The sequence below is a fragment of the Leptonychotes weddellii genome, chromosome 10 (assembly GCF_054177405.1).
Source record: "Leptonychotes weddellii isolate Sample4059 chromosome 10, ASM5417740v2, whole genome shotgun sequence".
Classification (NCBI taxonomy): domain Eukaryota; kingdom Metazoa; phylum Chordata; class Mammalia; order Carnivora; family Phocidae; genus Leptonychotes; species Leptonychotes weddellii.
The window spans coordinates 69,435,506-69,441,505 of NC_138378.1; the positions used below are offsets into that span (position 1 = coordinate 69,435,506).

General features: G+C 37.7%; 1 protein-coding gene across 1 annotated transcript in view; it reads left to right on the forward strand.

Annotated features, from left to right (window-relative positions):
• The window catches only part of COMMD1 (copper metabolism domain containing 1), a 248,135-nt gene that overhangs the window by 166,796 nt on the left and 75,339 nt on the right, over nt 1–6,000 (forward strand). The window lies entirely within an intron of this gene.

A 6,000-nucleotide genomic window follows, 5' to 3' on the forward strand; every position in this document is an offset into this window, starting at 1 on the left:
AGGAGAAGGATTTGCCTTTGGTATTTTCCTACTTTTTTGGTGTTTTGTGCCCTACCTATACACCCTCCCCTCCCCTAGTCCCTCTTAATGCTAGGCATCCTGAGTTTAAAGGCAGGCTACTTGGGTTCATTCTTCCTGGAAGAAAATAAATCTTATGATTTAAGTAATAGAAAGGTGTTAATGACTCTTTGTATTACTTCTCCTTGAGAGTATTTATGTTCTGAAGACATTATCTGGGCTGAGAACAGTAGTCCTTGTTACTAAAGGAAGGGAAATATCTGGAAATAAGATCTTTCTGACATGAATAGACATTTTTCTTTTCTTTTTTTTTTTTTTTTAAAGATTTTATTTATTTATTCATAAGAGACAGAGAGAGAGAGAGAGAGGCAGGCTCCCCGCTGAGCAGGGAGCCTGATGCGGGACTCGATCCCAGGACCCTGGGATCATGACTTGAGCCGAAGGCAGACGCTTAACCATCTGAGCCACCCAGGCACCCCATGAATAGACATTTTTCAAAGAAGACATACAGATGGCCAACAGACACATGAAAAGATACTCAACATCACTAATCATCAAGAAAATGCAAATCAAAACCACAATGAGCTATCACTTCACATCTGTCAGAATGGCTAAAATAAAAAAGACAAGAGGGAGCACCTGGCTGGCTTAGTCAGTAGAGCATGGGACTCCTAATCTCAGGGTCATGAGTTAGGCCCCATGTTGGGCATGGAGCCTCCTTTGAGAGAAAGAGAGAGAAAGAGAGAGAGAGAGAAAGAAAAAAGGAAAGAAAAGAAAGAAAGAAAGACAAGAAATAAGTGTTGGCAAGGATGTGGAGAAAAAGGAACCCATGTACACTGTTGGTGGGAATGTAAATTGGTGCAACCACTATGGAAAACAGTATGGAGCTTCCTGAAAAAATTAAAAATAATTTAATAAGACCATATGACCCAGTATTTCCACTTCTGGATATTTACCCAAAGAAAACAAAAACACTAATTCGAAAAGATCTATGCACTCCTGTGTTCGTTGCAGCATTATTTGCAATAAACCAAGATTTGGAAGCAACCTAAGTATCTGTAGATAGATGAATGGATAAAGAAGATGATACACACCTGATATATATACATCAAATATTACTAAGCCATAAAAAAGAATGAAGTCTTGCCATTTGCAATAATGTGGATCAACCTAGAGAGTATTACGCTAAGTGACTCAAGTCAGATAGAGAAGACAAATACTGTATGATTTCAATTGTATGTGGTGGAATCTGAAAAAAAACAAAATAAAGCAGAAACAGACTTATAAATATAGAGAACAAACTGGTGTTTTCTGGGGTGGTGGGGATAGGCAAAATAAATGAAGGGGATTAGGAGGTACAGACTTCTAGCCCAAGAATAAGTAAGTCATGGGATATAAAGTACAGCATAGGGAATATAGTCAATATTATAATAACATTGTATGGTGTTTGATGGTGAGCATTTCATTATGTATATAAATGTCGAATTACAATGTATGCCTGAAACTTATATAATATTATATATCAACCATACTTCAATTTAAAAATAAATAAATAAATTGGGAAAAAAGATCTTTCTGGCTTGAATTGCACTATATGGGTATGATTTTCAAAAGTTGTCATATGAAGGTACAATTGAAGCTTCTCCTAATAGCTCTAATCTCCTTGTCTATAAAACTTTTTATGGAGTTGGTATGATTTAGTCAGATTAACCAGTTTAAATTTCACTTCATTTTTCCATCTTGTGGAAATAGGACCAAAACAAGGAGGAAGAAGTGAAGCAGCAGAGACCCAGATAACAGGCCTCTGAATGATTAAGATCTGAAATTATTATATATATATATTTATATATTTAAAATTTATTTATTTTAGAGAGAAAGAGCACAGCAGGGAGGGGCAAAGGGAGAGTCTGAAGCAGACTCCATGTGGAGCCTGACACGGGGCTCGATCTCACGACCCTGAGATTACAACCTGAGCTGAAACCAAGAGTCTGACACTTAACAAACTGTGCCCGCCAGGCGCCCCTGAAATTATTATATTTTAAAATGTTGTCACTTTATATAAAACCTGTGTTAGAAAGTTGAAGTTAGGTGGTGCCTTAGATGTAACTTCAGTCAGTGGTAAATCTGCAACTTCCTATATATTCGATGTCTCTTTTCTCCCTTGAGTTGCTAGTTAAATAATGAAAAATCCATGTTTTCTTAATATAATAAGGATTAGTGGGAGTTGTCAGGTTGTCCTCACAAAAGTCCTTTGAAATGCCTGAATGACAACTCCAGAAAACTCTAATTATTGTCCAGTGATGGTTAATGCTTTTGTAATACACTGGTAATACTCTGTGCTCTTCTAGGAGATTGTGGGAAGATGGATAAGCACTCCCTCTCAAAGCTCGGAAAGCACCTGCTATGTGCCGAGGCAGTGCTGTATTTCATTTATTAGAGTGGATTCTTTTAGTTCTTGAAGACCGTGTCTTAGTCCCACATAGCTTTTAGCATATTATGGACACCTATTGAGTTTTGGGATGAATCATTTTAATTTAGTTGCTCCGTCATTAAATTGCAGTCAGCCTCCCAAAGAGTCTAATTTTCATCTTTTTTCATCCCCAATAGGATGATTTGCTTTGTAATTTTTTTTTCATTTTGAAAATTGTGTTAGCAGGCCCTTCACACAGTAGCTGTAGAACTCGTAGCTATTGTATTTGAAATGAGGATTTCCTCAGCATAAAAATGGCCTGAGTAGGGACCATTGTTTGTAATATAAAAATAACAATTTTTGTTTAAAAAAAAAGATTATAGGGGCGCCTGGGTGGCCCAGTCGGTTAATCGGCTGACTCTTGATTTTGACTCAGGCCATGATTCAGGGTCCTGGGATGGAGCCCTGTGTCAGGCTCTGTGCTCAGCCCAGAGTCTGTTTGTCCCTCTCCCTCTGCTCCTCCCCGCCCATGCTTTCTCTCTCTCTTTCTCTCAAATAATAAATAAAATCTTTTTAAAATTCTTTAAAATTAAAAATAAAAAATTATAAATTACAAACTTTAAAAAGATTATAAATCACAAGTTTTCTTTTTTGAAGTATTGTTTTAAGCTGCAGCATAAGCTATCCATTACTTTATTCTTTTTTTTTTAAGATTTTATTTATTTATTCATGATAGAGAGAGAGAGGCAGAGAGAGAAGCAGGCTCCCCAAGGAGCAGGGAACCTGATGTGGGACTCCATCCCAGGACCCTGGGATCATGACCTGAGTGGAAGGCAGACACTTAACCATCTGAGCCACCCAGGTGCCCAGCTATCCATTACTTTAGATATGGGGTATCAGAACAGGTTGTAGAGATGAGCCCATGTTTCTGAAATCAAGATCCTTGATGCATATTCTTAATGAAATCTGATCTTACATGGTGGTTGTTGCTGCTGTTGTTGCTATTGTTGTTGTTCTTCCTTAATATCAAAGTGCTGCTATACAAAATTTCAGTACAATGATAGTAGAAAAAAGTCAGATATTGGTTTTGGGTAATAACCACTTGGAGGGCAGCCTTCCTATCAATTTAGGCATGACGAAAATCCTTGCTCTGCTAATCTTTGGAGTTTGTGTTCGGTGATACGTACTTTGGCAGTCTGAAGAGACTCATCTTTATGTTTATACTGAAAACAGTGATTGAGGCCAGGAAGTAAAGTAGGAAATGAAGAAACAATATCCGCACATAGAAAATATTGGAAATAACAGAGGAGAGGGAATTGGGGTTTGGGGAATAAAGAGCCTGACTTCATTCCTCTTGCTAGAACCCAGCTGTAAGAATAAGGGAGTGACACAGTCTTAGAGAACAGCCCCATAGGACATGGAACAAGGCAAAGACGGGTGGAGAATGGATAGGAAAGGACAAGTGGAGAATAGTCACAGTTTTCAGGGAAGTATAAAATTTTAATTTTGGATAAATAGTTCCTTAAGGAAGGACGTGGAAGATCCTTTGCTACAAAAAAGGTTCTAGCAAGGTGTCCTAAAAGAATTGGGAGAAGTATCAATATAATTCTGAAAAAGCCACATGAAGTATGGGTATCTTTATTAATAGTCACAGTTTTCAGGGAACTATAAAATTTTAATTTTGGATAAATATTTCCTTAAGAAGGAACGTGGAAGATCCTTTGCTACAAAAAAAGCTCTAGCAAAGTATCAATATAATTCTGAAAAAGCCACATGAAGTATGGGTTTCTTTATTATAGATATCTATATTTTCAATTATTATATAATTGCTCTTCAAGAAGCCATTGCCAATTTTGACCTTTGCTGCGTGTTCTCTTTCTCTGTCAAGTTGTTAAACATAGAAGACACAGAGTGACAGAGCTGCAGGTCAAAGGTTAATTTAAGTTTATGAAAGGACAGCCTAAATAGAGGGAGGCTTCATGGCTAAAATTTAGGCTTAGCCAAGATTCCCTTTGTGTTAATAAATGTAACTGAAAGAAAAATTGGGGAAGTAAGCCATATATTATCCGGCCAGCTGTATGTGGCCTTCTTGAATCAGTCTTGGTTAGGAGATCCTAGGTCACCTTTTCCCACTCTCACCTTCTGTCCCCTAACTTTAGTACTTTTTCAAGAAACCACAACATGTAGAACTTGCCAGAGTCATGTTATAATGCTAAATACAACCAGTCAATTGGGGAATAAAGCTTTGTGGCAATTTTGCATAGGTAATAACAAAAATAGAGAAAATTGGATATAGGACTTCTATTTTGTTTTTTTAAATTTTTATTATTTTTCAAGATTTTTTTAAAATTTTTATTTATTTTAAGTAGGCTCTACATTCAACACGGGGCTTAAACTCACAAGTCTGAGATTAAGAGTCACATGCCCTACCGACTGTGCCAGCCAGGCACCCCTGTTTTGTTTTATGATTAATTTATTCTAAATGGTTCCACTTAAGTATTTAATAAGTCATCGTTCTTTTTATTTTTTATTTTAGCATTTTGTGACTGTAGTATTGTTTTGCCAAAGAATTTCTTGGTATGCTTATGGGCCTAGATATCAAAATCATTTAAGTAGACCTTATACACAAAGAAGTTTTAGCATGTACATGGAGAAGACCAAACACTTGCTTAATGGCAGCCTTCAATTATTATATAAACTAATAATTAGTTATAGTCTCTGACCCTGCTAGGCAATGAGTTTAAGCTAAAGCACTAAAGATCTAGGCTCGGCAAGTAAGAGTTTCCTGAAGAATATTAGAGTGGTTACCTGGGAAAGGAGTTTCTTAGGAACCTGTGAGATATCTTTCTCCAAAATCATTAAAGGTAGCTTGGGTTTTTCTGTTGGTTTGAGATGGTGGCCTCTTAGATCTCTTAGGATTTTATAACTTTTTAGCTTTTGCACTTGGAGAGAATATTTTAATATTTTGCCTTTGCTTTCTTTTCTAATTTGGAATAGTTATTTAAACCCTGAATTTAATACACTGCTGTACTCCCCCATGATCACAGACTACATATTCTTTTTTTTTTTTTTTTTTTAAGATTTTTATTTATTTATTTAACAGAGAGAGAGAGAGCACAAGCAGGCAGAGCGGCAGAGGGAGAAGCAGGCTCTCTGCCGAGCAGGGAGCCGGATGCGGGGCTCGATCCCAGACCCTGGGATCATGACCTGAGCCGAAGGCAGCCACTTAACTGACTGAGCCACCCAGGTGCCCCACATATTCTTGATAATGATGTGCTTGCTTATTCATCTGCTAACCGATTTGATTCCACCACATGCTGTATCTACACTCTATTAAAAAGCAGCAGGTTCGGGGTGCATGTACACTGTACATGTCTCTCTGGTAGTTGATTTCCCTTAAAAATAAACAGCTTCAGGGGCGCCTTGGTGGCACAGCTAAGCATCCAACTCTTGGTTTCAACTCAGGTCATGAACTTAGGGTCATAAGATTGAGCCATATGTCAGGCTCTGTGCTCAGTGCAGAGTCTGCTTAAGACTCTCTCTCGCTCCCTCTGCCCCTCTCCTCCCCCCAC